The following is a 19183-nucleotide window of genomic DNA, read 5'->3' on the forward strand; positions in this document are numbered from 1 at the left end:
TGGCATCAACTTAAAGGGAGTCTCTAATGAAATGCAGTAATTTTCAAACCTTGGCTCTTTCCCACTTAACTTTTCCAAATCAGTTACTTATATGAAAACATAGAAAGCATTCTTAACAAATTTTCAGAAAGACAGCACTGGGAAAATAGCTAATAAATCAAAAAAGAAAATCAAGATCCAAAAGTCTGAATAGGCTGAATCATTAGCATGTAGTAATCAGGAAGAAATTTAATAGTGTGGGTTTTTTCCTTTTTTTTTTTTTTTTCAGTGAGCTCTACACCCAATGTGGGGCTTGAACTTACAACCCCAAGATCAAGAGTCACATGCTCTACCGACTGAGCCAGCCAGGCACTCCAACAGTGTGATTTTTTTTTATCCTGATTTTCAAAAAATCAATTTGTACTAGTGTCTCAAGAAGAAAAGTCAACTTGGCAGAAGTTCTTAGGAAAAACACCTGAGGGATTAAGTTGACTTCAATTCAATATAAGACAAAAGCATAATGGGCTTTACAAAAGAGCTAATGCAATCTTAGATGGTATTAATTGAAGTATATTGGGCAGGACTAAGTGGCTGACCGTACCACAGTATTTTTCATTTGTCAGACTCTTCCTGAAGCACTGTGTCCAGTCTAGGTATCAGATGACAAGATACACCGACTGTAATGGAAAGTACTAAATCAGGTTAAAGTTAAATTATGGTCAATAGTATCTTCACAGCTGGTACTTCAACCAATTATACAATTATTTCCTTAACTTTTATGTTTAAATCAACTAAATTGCCATTTAATTTCAATGTATTTTTAAGAACTTTATATTCCTATCATAAATGGAAATCCAGCATCACTTCCCAAAAGTAGAAAAAGTGAAAATAAAACTATTACATTTCAGTTGGTTACTGTTGTCAGCCAGGGTCAGTTTGAGACCTGCTCTCTCTTTATAAAAAGTTACACTAGGAAGTTTTAGTTGTTAAATATATTCTATTATCAACCTGAGATCTTTCTTTACTAATGAGAAGAACTATAAAAGTTAAAAAAAAAATCTGTGATTAGATGTTATTTAAGACCATGTCCCTCAGATGTACTATCTAAAATTATCTCCTTTATAAGTAGTGTGTGTCTCCACCTTGGGAAACTAAATTAAAACTAATTGGTATACCAGGCTATTACAGTCTGGAGATTTAATCTGGAGAAGACTAGAAACACTAGAGAGCTCCTTACTCAAAAATATCTCCCCTGCATAGTGAGAAAATTATCTGGATATATGTGTCTGTTTGATAATGGTGCTCCCCTACCATGATTTATCTCCTCCTGGCAACATCTATCATAGACACATGTCTCATGGAACAAAAGGATATGTGTCCATGAAAGATAGTGGACTGAGGGAACAGGGTGAGAGAAAATGGAAAGGAGTAGGAAAACTGAAAAAGAAGATCCATGGGTTCTACTCTTTGGTGATCTTCTTCCCCTTGACCCAATTCCTCTCCTTATCATTAACCTAAGTTTTCTGAAGAGTCTGATATATCTGTGGAATTCATTGTCCTCAAATGCCTGAAAACAATTTATTCTCTTAATCCAAGATAACATGTTTGCTCATTACAATCCAAATAATTGAGATAAAAATTTCTACAGAATAAAATGTCCTAAATTCACAAATCATTAACAGACTCATTAAGCTTTTATGTCTTCTCAGCTTAAAGTTCTATGACTTCACAACTTGTTCAAAGGCTGAATTTTCAATAACCCTGTCTAGATAAATAGATAAATCAAAGAGCATTGTGATATGTGAAAACTGCCCATGATGAGTTTAAAGAAAGGCCTCATTTTCACATCAAATATTTAGCACCAACACAGTGTCATATATACAGTAAGTGTTCAAGATGAATTATTAATTAACTTTTCAGCATTACTCAAGGAACAACAATAGTTTGATTTAAAAAAAAAAAGAAGTAGCATAGACCAGAAAGAGAAAAATAAATGTATATTTATTGTGTCTGTTGCGCAGCAAGAACTTTCCCAAAATTCTTTTAATATCCACTTAAAAGTTGTCCAAGTGAGAAAAACACACATACAGAACTGACAGAGTTTAAGTAATTTGCTCAAGGTTACAGAGTTAGTAAGTAACAGGGCAGGAATTAAACCCAAGCTGGGGGAGGGTGGGGAAAATGCAAGATGTTGATTAGCAGTACAAACTTTCAGTTATAAGATGAATACATTCGGAGGTTGTAATGTACAGCATGGTGACTAGAGCTAACAGTACCGTATTATATACTTGAAAGTTGCTGAAAGTAGATCTTAAATATTCTCACCATAAAACAAAACAAAACAAAACAAAAAAAAAAGGAATTATGTGAGGCGATGAAGGTGTTAACTAACTTCATTATGGTAATCATTTTGCAATATATATGTGTATCAAATCATCACATGTGTGTCTTAAACTTAATGTTATATGTTAATTATGTCTCAATAAAGCTGGAAAAAAAATGCCTTAAAAAAGCTGAGGCAGCAAAAATCATCTGAAATTCAGTGATAGCACAATTTATCCTGATAATCATCCTCATCATCCTCATAGCATAACTTTCTCATCAGATCTTCTCAAATTAGATTCTCAAAACTTAGTAAGCCACATGTTTTTATTTTTATTTTTCAGGCCACATGTTTTTAAAGATCTAGCATCTAATAAGGAGAGCACAGTAGTGTCTAATAGTTGTTTATATGAATGATTGTGAATAAATACTATCCATAATATGAGAATTATTGTCAGTATCTATTCAAAATTACTTAAGTAAGTTGTAACAGATATCCAAAACTTACGAAAATATATTGGTACTCCAATTACTCTTAACTTTCAGTGTTTTTATAGTAATACTGAAGCAAGTAAAAAGATATATAATTAATAAGTGTGATATCTTTTCTTGTACTTCCAAGTTTCTTAACTCATATCTACCATAAAGCACATACAATATTGAGCCTTTCAAATATTTCAAAGAAACCAGAAGCTATGTTTGGGTAAACTCTGTGATAGAGGGAAAATTAAGTAGAATTCAGGTTGGGTAAAACATGAATTTTCTAAAAGACTGTTTTTTCCCATATACTTAAATAAGACCGGACATTCTCTGCCAATAATAGCATTCTAACAAGAAAAAAAATAATAACATTGTTATTGTAGACAAGATTTAACCTCTATAAACTATGAAAAAAGAAATACATGTTTTCCCTCTGGAATGACATTATGACATGGTCAAGTATAGGAAGAAAAGTTTAACTTTTTTAACTTTTTAAAATAATTGCCAGGCTTGTGCTTTCATGACTTTATTATTTCTGGTATTATGTTTATAAAAATTTTAATGAGTCACTAAGGGTATAAAGAATTTGCTTGTCCATCCTTTCTGCAGCCATAAAGTGGATGAGAGATGATGTACTATCTCTAAATCTGTCAAATCAGCAGTATTGAAAGCCAATGATAATATTCATTACAGGCTACTGGACAGGTTCACAAAAGGAGAGAGGAGCAAGGGAACCCTGAAAGCGTTTTTACTTATAAATCAACAAATATCAGTTATAAACTAAGTGAAATGCAATTGCTAAGTGCTGTTGAGAATATAAAAACTTCATGTGACACACAATCTCTGTACTCAATAATGTGATTTTAAATTTAGAGAAATTTTGTAAAACACATAAAAATGAGTAAGCAATATGAGCAAGCAATTATATTAAATGTAAATATTGTCTTAGTGCTCCCAAGCAAAGGTCAGCAGACAAAACAGACTACTAGCTTCCACTCTTCTTGAAAAGTAGAGAATTACTTTAAGATGATATTTTGCTTTTATGATGCACAAACATGAAAGAATTCTGAAACACAGTAGGAACCTGCGAGGAATTACTTCAACAGAAGATAAAAATAAAGTCAGAAGACTCATTACTACCACAGATAGTAGCCAGGGAAAGATATAGAAGCATTTTCTCAAGCTGACTGACAGTTCAGACTTTTGAGGACATTCCAAGGACTTCCAACTTCAAGTATCTCAAATGTATTACTAAACACATGCAAATTAAAGTCTGTGGATCAAAATGTTGTTGAAATAAGCAAGTAACAAGAATTAGGGAGAGTACCCTAATTCAAACAGAAGTTTGTGTTTATCCTGTTAAAAACACTGTAAGAAATATTTCCCTTACTGTTTAATTTTGTTATTTACCGTAGTGTTTTATATTTTAAGTAAAAATAAAAATTAACCTGTATATTATATAAAGCACTAGATAAATGAGACTAAAATACCAACTATCTGCTCAAGACGATATGCTTCATTCAAGACAAACCTTAAAAACTTCAAATGGTAGTACTGTGAACCAAAAAGCTAAAATGTAATCACATGTACTACAGACACGTAAGTATTTGAGTATAGACATCATATTAAAACAGTGGCTGGGGGCGCCTGAGTGGTTCAGTTGGTTAAGTGGCTGCCTTCGGCTCAGGTCATAATCCTGGAGTCCAGGGATCGAGTCCCGCATCGGGCTCCCTGCTCAGCAGGGAATCTGCTTCTCCCTCTGGCCCTCCCCCCTCTCATGCTCTCTCTATCTCATTCTCTCTCCCAAATAAACAAATAAAATCTTTAAAAAAAAAAAAACAGTGGCTGACCTATAATTTATTTTTGTTGATGTTTATCACCATAATATAATCCAACAGAGATTTATTGAGCACCCATTATGGACCAGCAAGTGTGACAGATGCTGGGGTAGAGAGATGAATGAACTAATTAAATGGTGGTTCTGAATCTAGCATCAGTTTTCTCCCCACAATTTTCACACTCTCGTCTTCCCATTCATTTCATCTCACCTAAACTGATTTTGAACCAATAAAAATTAATCTGATTAAAAGTATTTGGAGATATTCATATCATTTTAGATTTGATCAGGATATTTTCCAGTTTCAGCGAAATAAGTAAAGTAACCTGATAATAAAATTCAAAATAGACTACTGCATGGTTTTACTTCCATTTTGCATTTTACAGGAAGAGTCACCCTTTTCAAGATTCCTCTTTTAATTTGTCTCACTCTCTCTCTTCACACACACCCCTACAACTTTAATCCACATTTAATCTTTTAGACGTCAATCATTCTGAGCTAATTAGCTAGCTTCTTGAATGATCACAATTTCAACATTTTCATTGGTCATGCATATTGTTTAGAACCTAAAATCATAATAATGTGCTGCCTTTCTATAACAGTATATAGAGTAAAGACTATTAAAATAGCTCTAGAGTGAGTCAGGCAAAATATAAAACCCATATTGGATGTGAACTCATCTGCTGATTCACTGTGAGAAACAACATAGTCGGAAGGTACAGGAATTTAACTTGAGCAATCTTGAAGTCCCACTTAGGTAACAAAGGGGGCACAGGTGGTGCTTCGTCTGCCTCTATTTAATGAAGATCATGATTTTGGAAATGAAAACTGAACAGCATCTACACAGATGTTGCACAAAAATAGGGTTTGTTCATTCATAAGCCCTACCGTGCCAGGCTAGTGGAGAGCATTTAGATGAGGGAGAAAGAGAATAATGATCTCACTACAGATCCCCACATAGAAGAAAGAAGTGACACTTCCCTGACAGAGGTTATAAATCCAGCACAAAGGCAAGAGATTGTAGTCTCAATTAATCAGGATATCTGCTAGAAGTCACATCCTCCTTTAGAAAAAAGTACTCTGCTTCAGAAATTCTTCCTCTCTCCCTCTCTCTCTCTCTCTCTCTCTCTCTCTCTCTCTGGCATTCTTGCCTCTCTGATAATATCCTCATGCACAAAATTGAAAAAATATTAATATTCTATTTTGGACTCATTTGTAATGTAGATATGATAGAAATTTATATAGGGAATGGCCTCTTCAGAGGAAGGAAATATTGAAAATGGTCCAACATAATCAAACTGCAGATATAAAATGTATTGAGAGAGAAAAGGAGAGAAAAATATGATGATCTCAAAGTTTTAAACACAAACATCACAAAAGTGACATAAAGCCTTAAAATAGCTCTGGAAAGATTTAAGCCCAGGATATGCTGAAATTGCGGAAAATAGGAAAAGAACTGAAATGTTTTCAGCTAATTCCAGAGAAGCAATAATCAAGGAATGTCTATTTCCCTGCTGGAGATAGAGAATGGAATGTTAATGGATAATAAAGGAAAGGCAGAAAGATCCATTAAGCAATTTCATTTTCATCTTCTCCAATGAGTACAATCTTTATCAATATGTTGCCTCTTAAGCTTGCCTGAGCTGTTAAGATACCCAACAGCAAATGCTAAAACAACTTCTGGAGAGCCAATGAGGCAGGACTAAGTAACGCTTTCCCATGGGGAACAAATATCAGACATTTCATTTCACCCATAAATGTATTAGAATATATGTCTACAAGATTCTTTTTAAAAAAAATACTATTACCACGCCTCTTAAAATTAACAACTTTTTCATATTATCAAATACCTAGTCAATGTTCAAGCATCTCTAATCATTTCATTAACGTTTTAGAGTTGATTTGTCTCAAGCAAGAACCAAACCAGGTCCATATATTGCATCTGGTTAACGTGTTTCATAAATCTCTTTAATTCACACATTCCCTCTCCCTCTTCTTTTCCTCACAATTTTTTTTATTTTAAAAAACAGGATTGTTGTTCCTATACTTTTCCATATTCTAGATTTTGCTGACTATATATCCATGGTGTCAACGTATTATTCCATCTCCTATGGATGATTAGATATAGAGGTCTGATGAGATTCAGTTTGATATTTTGTCAGGAATAAGTCATACTGATACAGTGTGCCTCTATTAGGAAGTATGTAATATTTGGTTTTCCCTCTTTGTGAGTTTAGGTATTGCTGGCCTGATTCTTCCATTAAAATGTTTTTAGCAGCTATTGTTGGCCTTTGCCTAGATCTATTTTTATTAAAAATTAGAAATGATAATGGTCTCATTACTTTACTTCCTCTTTATTAAGCTGGAATACTTCAATAAAGATCCACTTATGACCTATATGGCTGCCCTGAGGTTCTTCATACAGGAAAGACATGTTTGATACATTCCCTTCCTTACCAGGATTTGGAAGAATGAGTTGGTTCTGTAACATTCTTCAAAGGTAAACAATGAGGCTTTTTTCTTAAGTTTTGATTTAAATTCCTATTAGTGAACACACATTGTAATATTAGTTTCAGGTGTACAATATGGTGATTTAATACTTCCATACAAGACCCGATGCTCATCACAAGTATACTCTTAATCTCCATCACCTATTTAACCCATCCCCACTAGCCACTCCCTCCCACCCCTCCCAACCCCCGGTAATCATCACTTTGGTTTTTGTTTCTTTGTTTGTTTCTTTAATATTTTATTTATTTGTTTGAGAGAGAGAGGGAGAGTACAAGCAGGGGGAGCGGCAGGCAGAGTGAGAGGGAGAAGCAGGCTTCCCGCTGAGCAGGGAGCCCAATGTGGGGCTCGATCCCAGGACCCTGGGATCATGACCTGAGCTGAAGGCAGATGCTTAACTGACTGAGCCACCCAGGTGCCCCATCACTTTGTTCTCTATAGTTAAGAGTCTGATTCTTGGTTAGCCCCTCTCTCTCTTTTTTCCCTTTGCTTGTTTGTTTTGTTTCTTAAATTCTATATATGAGTGAAATCATATGGTACTTGAGATTCTTTCTCTGACTTATTTTGCTTGGCATAATACTCTCTAGCTCCATTCACATCGTTGTAAATGGCAAGATGTCAATCTTTTTTATGGCTGAGTAATATTCCAGTGTGTGGGTGTGTGCCACATCTTCTTATCCATTTATTTGAGTATCATTATGAAGTCATGAAGTTTAACATAACTGCTGTCCTTTTAATCCAATACAGTCATTAATCCTGATATGAGGAAGCCTCTTTAATTTGGCTCCTTTGCTTTTTTTGTCATAACTCATAATAGTATTTTAGCTTCCTCATTTTCTGATACAACAAGGTCTTTCTGACTCCTCTTGTACATTCTCTGCCCTGGACCTGGAAATACCCATTTCTGCAAAAACTGTGGTTTCTTCTTATAAGAAAAAAAAATTTAAGGACCACAGCTTGGGTACTATTAAGTATTGTCTCAGGACTTTTTTAGCAGACAGGGCTAGGAAACAATTCATTTTAAGAGAAAATATATCATCATGAATTCATGTTAATATTTCCAATCCAAATTTAGGTTGACGTTTTTAGTTAATTTTTTGTACTTTCATATGTCTCTTCTCTTATGCTAAAAATATTGGTTCCTAACAGCATTAACATAATTACTTATTAATTAGTTTTGAACAATATCATCACTAACACTGGTAACTGAAAAAAACAATTTAATATTTCTTTGCAGATCTTTTTCTCCTTAGGGCATATTCACTAGAGTTGTACAGTCAAAATTATTATGTTTTAAGGTCCCTTGAAGAATCTACTCTCTGTCATTAACCTACCAACTCAATATGTTTCATTTTGCTCCCTATATTTTAGGAACTCCTTTTAATTTTGGATTAACTTATTATATAGTTATGTAAAACATTCTCATGGTTCCAAAGTCAAATCTAAAAATTAAAATTAAAAAAGATATATTCTGAGAACTCCAGCTTCCATTTCTACCCCTCCACTCTGTTCCTTCCACAATCATCGAGATTCTCAAAAAAGTGCCCCCAGGGACATTTGGCAATGCCTTGTTGTCACAACTAGGTAGATACATCTGTAGGTAGAAGCCAGGGATGCTGTTAACCATCCTACAGTGCATGAGATAGTCATACAACAAAGAATTATTCAGTCCAAACTTTTACTATTGTTGCTGTTGAGAAACCCTGTTCTATAAATAACACTTGTTCCTTTTAATTTTGGGTTACTCTTTCATTTTTCTAATACAAGCCAAAGAAAAAATTACTTCCTTAGATAAACAGTATGCATAATACATAATTTTCTCCTTGATTTTTTTAATGTAATGATCTACCCCAGAGCTCATTTCAAAGCAGTATATAGATATATTCTTCGTTCTTTTTTTTTTTACAGGGGCATACTACTTCATTATGTGGATGCATAATAGTTTATTCAACTACTTCTTATTCATGGATATTAGACTTGAATCTTTTTCTATTGAAAACAGTTCTGCAATGAATAGTGTTGTGAGTATGTCCCCTGTACTTTTGCAATGTCCACATATTTGGATGAACTTCTAGAAGGGGGATTGTTAGGTCAAAGAGAAAATGCAAATATAACTTTGGTAGATATTGCCAACTCCCCTTCATATGGGTTGCACTTTTCTTCATTCCCACCAGCCAGTGAAATATATTTTTGGATTCTTTATTCCTGTTTTTCTGAAGATTGAGAAATTGTATGTTGGCATAATTTTAGTTTGCATTTCTCATTACATATGAGTTGAATATCTTTTCATTTCATCTAGGACCATGAGCATTTATTATTACTTTTATTAGTTCACTTCTGCCAATTTTGCTTAGTGTTACTGGTCTTGTTTTACTGTATTTTTAGAAGCTCTTTTTGCATTAGAGATAGTAACCCTTTGTCTATAATATAATTCACAGTTTTCCTAGTTTATTGTTTTTTATTTTAATTTTCTTACAGCTTTTTTCCATGTGAAATTTCTTTTTTATCTTAGCACAGTCAAATTTATCTGTCACTTCCCCATGTCTTCTAGATTTTTGAATTTTTAATAAAATTTTCCCATTTACGAATTATAAAGGAATGCCCCCATTTTTTTCCAGTAGTTGCATGACTTCTCTGATACAGTTGGACTTTATCCTGGTATATGGTTCAAGGAAGGATCAAATTTTATCATTTTCCATGTAGCTATTCAATTATGCCAGTATCATTTATTAAAGTATCCATCTTTTCAGCCCTGCTTTGGTATGCTATCTTTATAATATAACAATTTCTGTATGCACTTGGGATTTCTGGGCTTTTTATTCTATTAGTCTGTCTAATTACATTATTTTGCTTATTACATTAGTCTGTCTAATTCATGCACCAATAATGTCTGCTAAAACTAGCATCCCAATCATTTCTCTTCTTTTTTAGGGCTTCCCTAGCTATTCTTGCTTGGTGTTCTTTCAAGTAAAAATTGAATAAACTAGTATATCTCCACTTTTCATTTGGATAATAATCAATTTATAAATTAACTTAGGAAGAGTTGTCATCTTTATGTTATTCAGTCTTTCTAGTTAATAACATGGTATGTCTTTCCATTTGTTCCAATCCAATTTTGTGCATTTTGGCGATGTCTCACAGTTTTCCTCAGTTAGACTTGAATATTTCTTAAGTTCATGCCTAGATACTCTATTTCAGTTCATCTCATTTTCTATCATAAACAGGATCCTCCATTCCTGTTGTATTCTAATAGATTATTATGTGCAAATATGAATGCTATTGATTTTGTTGATTGATTCTTTAACATACTATTTTCCTAAATATCAGATGTATTTGGGTCAGTTTAGCATTCCCTTATGATAGCTGTAAGAGGTCCAAAGAAATGCTGTTTTATTATGTTTGAGAGCTCCTATTTTTAGCTTAGGTTGATATAGCCAAGGGAAACAGATTGCCATGAATCAGAAGAGTAAAACAAGTACCACTGAGAAAAAATGGAAGTCCCATCAGAAAAGGAAATAGTAAAAGTACACTTAGGGGAGGCAATTTTCTGAAGTGATGGAAATGCTTTGTATCTTGATAGATTTGTGTATATGCAAGTGACATGAATTTGTCAAGATTCATGGGATTGCACACCTAAGATTTCTGCATATCACTACATAGAAATTTTATTTCAATAACCCGTAAATAAAAAGAGTATCTAGGTTTTTCATTTCTTACTTTTTTATTCTAAATAGATATCCATTGAAAAACTTCAAACCAACAGCTATGGATGGTTAAAATTTTCCACCTCCTCCCCAAGCCTACTCTTCACAGGAAATCACTGTTAATACTTTGATGTCAATACCCCCAGACTGTCTATAACATATAAATTCTCTCTGCCTTCCTCCTCCCTCCCTTCGCTATCTCCTCTCCCCTCCATCCCTCTTCTTTTTCTTCTTCCTCCCTCCCTCTCTCCTTCCCTCTCCTTGTTAAAGCCAAGAACCCACACAATCCAAATTCAAGGAAGAGACTCCTAAAGGAACAAATTTCAGTAACCAAAACCTAATATCAAGTTCTTTTATTTCTCAAATATAGTGAACAGGACATATGCTTCATAGCAATATTTCATAAAATTCCCCCCTTTATTTAAGAGATTCATTTATTTGAGAGAGAGAGAGAGTGGGGGGAGGAGCAGAGGGAGAGAATCTGCAAGCAGACTCCCCATTGAGCATGGAGCCAGACACTGGGCTCCATCTCAGCATCCATGTTATCAAGACCTGAGCCAAAACCAAGAGTCTGCCAAGGAACCAACTGAACCACTCAGGCGCCCCCAAAATCCCCTTCTTCTATCAATTTCCAGTACAAATGAAGGGGCTTCATCCAACTTCTGGGAAAAATCCTCTGAAATATCTTTTCCCTCATTCCCAGATTACACTTTTTTTCTATTCTACCTCATTCCTTCTCCCACTTCTACATCACTAACACAAGTACTGACAGCTTAGACAGCTGTTGGAGCATTAGACAGAAGAAAAAATGTGAGAAAACAGAAGCCACCAAAAGGTGGGGAGGAAGCTGAGAACAATATTTGCCATAATAAAATTATATGCATATGTATACACAGATACAAATTATAATCCTATTTTACAAACATCCTGCATTATGATTTTCAATTTACTCAACTATAAATTCAAAGTACTTAACTGTACCCTAGACAGATAGATACTTTATTTGAAGTCACTAGACAGGTCAAAAGACTCAGAGGTGTGAATTGAATAAAATACCTAGGTATGGTTACTGTTATTGAGAATAGTAACTAGATTGCTGATTAATGACTATCAATCTGGAGAGTGTTCTCTAGTGACTTGTTGCAGAATTCTATCCTCGTCTCTGCCCTGTTCAGCATTTTTATTGATAATTTAGATAATGACATAACAATCATGCTCCTGAAAATTGTTTGACACAAGTATAAGAGGAATTGCTAATGCAATGAGTGACATAATCAGGATTCAAACTATTCTTCGTAAGTTTAATTAAACTAAAAACCAACAAGAAAAAATGTAAAAGTAAAATATAAAGTTTGAAACAGAATAAAACCTCAATAACTTAAGTGTAAGATGAAAAAGACTAACAGCAATTCCAATAAAATGACCAAAAAAGTACATGCCCAAAAGTACAACATTAAGTAGTAATAACTCATGAAATCTAAAATAGCTAACAGACTTCTTCATTTGCATTACCAGGAAGTTAACATCCAGATCAAAGGTGGTCACAGTACTCAACACCCACTGTAACCTGACAATGGTCAGCAACATTAATTGATTTAATTCTGGGCACCATACCTTAGGAAGGACATTGACAACAATGTACTGAAAGGACAACAAAAACAATGAGGTATACAAAGTCTACTTTACATGGGGTGTAAGTTCATTTGAATTAAATAACTAAGAGTGATTTATCTATAGAGGCCATAATTAATCATATAAAGGGCTGGCATGTGAAAGAGAGGACAAATAAAATATGTGTCATCCAAAAGGAAAGAGTAGGATCAATATATTAAAATTAGTGAAAAGCTGTGCTTATGAGAAATAGCCATACACAAATTTTAACTGTATCAGCTTGTATATAAAGAGAGAATAAAGAAAAATGTATATTAATTTTAGGGATAGCACATCTTTTATTTAATGTGTCTTTTTTGCTTTGTTATCTGAAAAGCAAAAGAAACATTTTATATCTTAATGTGTTATTGCCAAGACATCTATTTTTGCAAACTCTGGTTGTTTAGAAATCCCCTGTCCAACACAAAGTCCAACAAGTCTAATGTGAGTAAGGTTAATGACATAGAAGAATTGTATCATTTAAACTAGTGGTTTTGAGCCAGGAGTGGTGGTACCATACCACATTTGGAAGAATGTGAAGATGTTTTGGTTGTCACAATAATTAAGGATGCTATTGTTTTTTAGGGGGTAGGACCATGAATGATAAACATCCTGGAAAGCATATGAGGCTATCCTTGCAAATAAAAAAAAAATTACTGCCCAAACTCCCAATAGTTGCCATGTTGAGAAACACATGTTTAGACCATTGTGTTCATGACATACTTTGAATACTAGAATTTTGGGCTGCATATTTAAAGGATTGCAATTTTATCCACATATTACAGTATTCTCTTGGATGACCTTCAGCACTCCCCTAATGTTTGAGTTGATGTGTTTACTGCCTTGATTTCCATCCCATAAACTCACCAGGCCAAATGTTAATTTGTTCCAGTAAACATGAAGTTTTCCTTGGTGCCAACTTAGTGATATATGCTACCTCTTATATGTTCCTTGTGCCTCACTCCTCACATCTTATAACGCTTACAGGTATAGGTTCAGTCTGTCAGACATTGCTAAAATAGTTTCTATTCTCCGTAATAGCCAGGACCCAATGAGCAAACCCCCAAGACCACACATTGGGGGGATTTATAGCATGCATGCCACAGGAAACCAGTTGAGAAAAATCAAGGATATACAGACAATCAAATTTTAATTTTACAAATTTACAAGTAACTTCCCCAAGCTCTTTCTTTTCATATGCTATGCCTTCCTTTCATATTTTTCACCAAAATGAATATAAAAGCTCATAAGAATGATAATTTATCAAGAGTCTTCAAATTAACACTTTGTTATTTACATCCTTTTCCAAATGAGGTATGCTCAGCTGTCAATAGTGATAGCCATCAACGGTTAGCTAGGCCTTCTATTTCCTCTTTATCCTGGCCCACCCAGAGCTAAAACAGCTTCTTTGCCCTAGGGTGCTAATCAAACTCTTTTTTAAATAACAGATGGTTCAACAGCTGTTAACATTTGAGAAATCCTTTTGTTCTTATCCCAGAAAATTTTGTGTATTCTTATTAAATGCAAAGGGAAGAAACGGAAGAAAACACAAAAGAGAGAATGTGGACAAAACTATTCTTCAGAGAACTTTCTAGCTTAACCTATGAGCCATGAAATTAGTGATGTGCTAAATAAGCTGGAAATTTGACAATTTAAAGATCCTCACAAAATAGGGTGGGCTGCTTCCTTGCCCATGTATATAAAGAAATAAATAAATTATGGACATAAACTGCAATTTATGTAAACACACAAATAGAACCCCTAAGACAGGGGTTGGTAAACAGACCCATAGGCCAAATCCAGCCGGCCACCCATTTTTGTATGGCCCAGGAATTAAGAATAGTTTTTACATTTTTGAATGTTGAATGATCGAATAAAAACAAAAGAAAAATGATATTTTATGGTATGTAAAAGTTAACTGAAATTTAAGTTTCATTGTCGATAATTATTTATTAGAACATCACCACCCCATTCATTTATGAACTGCATATACCTGCTTTCACACAGCAATGGCAGAGTTGAATAATTGCAACAGAGACCATATGGCCCACAAAGTCTACAATATTTACTGTATGGCCATGGCCTTTTAGAGAAAAAGTAAAGGATGAAGAGCATCAGAAAAAGTTTAATCATGCAAAGGGATGCGCAGTAAATACTTTTTTGAAAGCAGTGGTGGTGGAAAAGAAGCATTGGAGCTGCATTCCACTTTTCATTCAATGGCCAATAACTCAATCTTTTAAGTTTAGATAGCTCAATCATGAAATGGAAATGAGAATATTTAACTTGCATTTTTGAAAATAAACTATGTAACTGAAGTATAAAACACATAATATACAAACTACAAGAGTCAGCTCAATGAACATTCACAAAGTAAACACACATTTACAACCTCCATGAACATCAGGACATAGACTATCACAGGACCCTCAAAATCCCCCTTCTAAAGTACAATGCTCCTCTTCCCAAAAAGAAACCACTATTGCTGATTTCTAACACTATGAATTTGTTTTGCCTATTTCTTATCTTCATTTAAAGTAGATCAGACAGTGTATATCCTTTTGTGTCCAGCTTCTCCTGCTCAGTGTTGCATCTGTGAGTTTTATCCATGTCACTATAGAACTAAAATTATATTTGACATTTTTATTTTAGGCTGGAAAAACAAAAACAAGCAAACAAACAATAACAAAAAAACTTGAAATAGGCTTGTCAAATGATGTAAATTCATCCTTTCCAGGGAAGCAGAAGGTAGACCAGTGCAGGTTATCCTCAAGGCCACATACATCCTGCTTCACTGCTGCTTGCACTCTGCTGGGTTTTGATCCTTCTTTGAGTCATAGTCTGGATCATTTTCCTCATCTCCTTCTTCTTCCCCTTCCTCATCTGCTTCTTCACCTTCTTCATCATAATCATCATCATCATCTTTGATAGCTTCTCCAGTAAAGTATAACACTGATCTTGGGATTATACACTCATGTAGAAAGTGACCAATTTCAAAGTCTGCAGCAAGGATAGCTTCAGCATCATCATCCAGATCTCCACTTTCAGGAACTTCAGGGGAGGGCAAAAAAATTAAAGAAAGAGTCGTTGGAAACTCTTTTGGTCACAGTACAAACTGTCCCACGTCCCTTGTGTTTCTGTTTCTTCTTAATGGTTTTCAAAGTGACATTCTTTCCTTTTTTCCAATCTATCTGGCACCCTGTACAACCCATAATTTCTGGTCCATCAAAAGAAAACGGCTCAGAATCATCTGGTTCTGACCTCATCCTATATGTCTTTGTCAACACTTCATTTGTGAAATATTCATTGAGTTCAAAGTGAAATTCTAAGACAAAACTCATGGGCTGCCCAACATCTGAGAACTTCACTTTAATATCTTTCAACTGCTTCAAAATAGGTTCATCATGTTCCTGAACAATATCACTGAGCAAGTCAACGTTCTTAAAGACAGTCAACCAGAATTCAGGAATTCCCTTGGGGTCTTCTTTTTCTTCATCCTTTTTCTCATCTTCAATCTTGGCTTTTTCTTTCAGCTCCTCCGAAATTTCATCCTCCTCATCTGGTTTCCATTCACATTCTTCTTCCGTAGGTTCATAAATTGCATTAATGATCTCAAATTGCTTATCAAATAGAGGCTGATAGAGAACAGCATACTTTCTTTCAAGATCTTCCTTGAACTTCCTCATAGAATTTGGCTTCTATCTGTGCACATTTAACTTGAAGGTTTTTGAGAGCATTCATTCGTCTTTTAACTACCCTAGGCAAGCTTTCAATGTATCCTGTTGGTGTTTCTACCAGACCATCAAGTCTTTCTTGAACGGCTGCAAGAATCTGAGGATTTTGCATCATCTGAACAGTCAGCTGACACCTTTGATTTTTGTTTCTTCACCAGTTTCTTCTTCTTCTACTTCTTCAACATCATCCAAATCTTGATCAAGTTCAGACTGTTCTTTGTTGTCAATGTCTGCCATGTTGTAAGAATTCCAAATATCGGTGGCTAGCACGGGGAGCCAGGTGGTCGGAGCTGCTCAAGCAGTGACTCAGGGCGGCGGCAGGAGGAGCAGGAGGCGGTGCCGCGAGCAGATGGCGCTAAAAACAAAGCTCTGCATTTTTTTTTTTTAATGAAGAAATGTATAGGTAAGAAAAAGTATAAGAGAAGAGGAAATAACTTATGGAGATAAAGGGATAAGACAACATGGCAGAAGGCTGCAGTCTATAGATATAACGGGTCTATGAGAAGTCACCAAAGAACTTTGAAGAAGAGGAATTTTAAACATTCAATATTAAGCTGCATGAACTGTATTGTGTAATCCATCTCCATTTACTCCCACCTGAAAACTCTGCTGCTCATGCAAATGCCTTCATGAGTAAATTGGTCAAATTGTTTTTCCATGAACAGCAAAGAAAGAGGGAGTTACTACACATCTAGAGTAATACAGCACAGCAAATTTAAGAACATAGCTAGAATATAGCACAGCAAAATTAAGAAATAAGCAAATGTGTTGGGTGTCTGAAACGATTATTGTGTCTTATTTGTTATGGACTATGGAAGCAAACAAAGATAAATAAGATACAGTCCCACCTTGAAGTCCTACATAATTGGCAATCTATAAAAATTAAGCAAATTATTTTTTATAAATTATATGGCTTTATTTTTTTATTAAATAAAATAAATAGATTTTATTTATTTATTTGACAGAGAGAGAGAGAGCACAAGCAGGGGGAGCAGTGGGCAGAGGGAGAGGGAGAAGCAGACCCCCAGCTGAGCAGAGAGACCTGGGGACTCAACCCCAGGACCTGGGGATCTTGACCAGAACCGAAGACGCTTAACCGACTGAGCCACTCAGGCTCCCCTATATGGCTCTCTTTAAACATATTAAAAAAAAAAAAAAACTCTCCTTTTCTCAGCAAAACATTTATAACTGTGGTACCTAGAGCATGAAGAGTCCATCTTCCACATTCATAGAAAACCTATCTTATTAAATATTAATTCAGGGCATTCAAAATTTTAACACAAAGATTAGGATAATCATTACAAAACCACTAAACATTAATTGGACCACTTTTTAACTTTTAATTTTGAAATAATTGTAAACTCACAGTAAATTGTAAAAACAAAAGGTAGAGGGAAGTAGATGAAGGTACCCTTCATCTAGTTTCCCCCAACAATAACATCTTTCATATTTATAGCACAATACCAAAGCCAGGAAAACCACATTGGTACAATCTACAGAACTTATTCGGATTTCACTGGTTTTTTTATGTACTCTTATTTGTGTGCAGTTCTATGCTATTTTATCACCTGTGTAGATTTCTGTGACCACCACCACCATCAAGACACAGAATTGTTGCATCACCACAAGGCTCCCCCCCCACCTCTTTATAACAACTCCCTCTCTATTCCCACCTCCCATCCCTAAGACCTGGCAACCACCAATCTATTTTATGTCTCCATAATTTTATTTCATTCACCTCCCCAAAGAAAGCCTGTCCAAGCACATTTCTGAATTCAGAAAGTGGAATTAAAACAAGGATATTTAGATGTCACAACAAAGGATATTCTTAGTTCGTCTGTATGGCCTGACACATTTTTAACTTTAATTTTTTTATCTAAATATAAAATTTTGAGGATCTTCAGTCTCCTCCCAAAACAAGAACCTTAACATGTTTCAACTACCCTTTGAATACTACTCCTCTCTCATATCCCTCAGTATTTACTAGGGTTTTGTCTTTTCTTTAAAAATATACCCTAAAAACCAAGTTCTTTTTTGCAATCAGTAGTTGGTTAAATTTATCAGAATATTTGCCACTTCCTGAATTTATCACTGTTTCTTCCATTGCACTTCTTCCCCACCCCCCACCCCACCTAGCTGTAACACGTGCTTTGATAGTTTTCTCAATGAACATCTAAGTCCTCTTATTATTTCTATGTTTGCAAATGTCAGTATAATTCTACCCTCACTCTTGTAACAAGTTCGCTAGACATTAAGTTCAAGATGACAGTTATTTCACCCCAGCACTTTGAGGATACTTAGTATATTTACCTTCTGTTATATGCTTCTACTGGTGGGAAATTTGCTGTCTAATGTCAATCCTCAGGTAATTTTTTTTTCCTTTCTGGAAACTTTTAAAATTTTTCTTTTTATTCTTGATGTTCCCAATTTCACAAATCTGTGACTAGGTGTGAAGTTACTTTTAATTATTCTACTTGCTCTTTGCAATACACTTTCAATCTCAGGAATTTTGAAAATTCCTCAGATTTTGAAAATCCCTCAGTCATTTGAATATTGAATATTGCTTCTTATTTCCTCTATTCACTTTTTCTGGAATTACTGTTATATTTAAGTGCAAATGTTGGAGACTCTAGCTATCCTTCATTTCTTTTAATCAAAGTCATTTTGTCTACCTGGGCTGCATTCTGAGCAAATTCCTGAGTATTATCTTGCAATTTGCCAATTCTCTCTTTGATTTTGACCTGTCTAGGAGGAAGTCATCTTCCATCTACAGCTTTTGTTGGATGTGTTTCCTAAAATGAATTTTCCACATTTGGAATTTGGAGCTTTTTCTATTTGAAAGAACTTGAGGGCGCCTGGGTGGCTCAGTCGGTTAAGCGGCTGCCTTCGGCTCAGGTCATGATCCCAGGGTCCTGGGATCGAGCCCTGCTTGGGTTCCCTGCTCAGTGGGGAGCCTGCTTCTCCCTCTCCCC

General features: G+C 34.9%; 1 pseudogene; it reads right to left on the bottom strand.

Moving 5' to 3' along the window:
• Positions 1–15149: 15149 nt before the first annotated feature.
• Positions 15150–16557, bottom strand: LOC114199323 (nucleosome assembly protein 1-like 1 pseudogene; annotated as a pseudogene).
• Between the last annotated feature and the right edge of the window lie 2626 nt (positions 16558–19183).

The sequence above is a fragment of the Eumetopias jubatus genome, unplaced genomic scaffold (assembly GCF_037043125.1).
Source record: "Eumetopias jubatus isolate StellerSeaLion01/CBP00866 unplaced genomic scaffold, mEumJub1_p1.0 scaffold_2, whole genome shotgun sequence".
Lineage (NCBI taxonomy): Eukaryota > Metazoa > Chordata > Mammalia > Carnivora > Otariidae > Eumetopias > Eumetopias jubatus.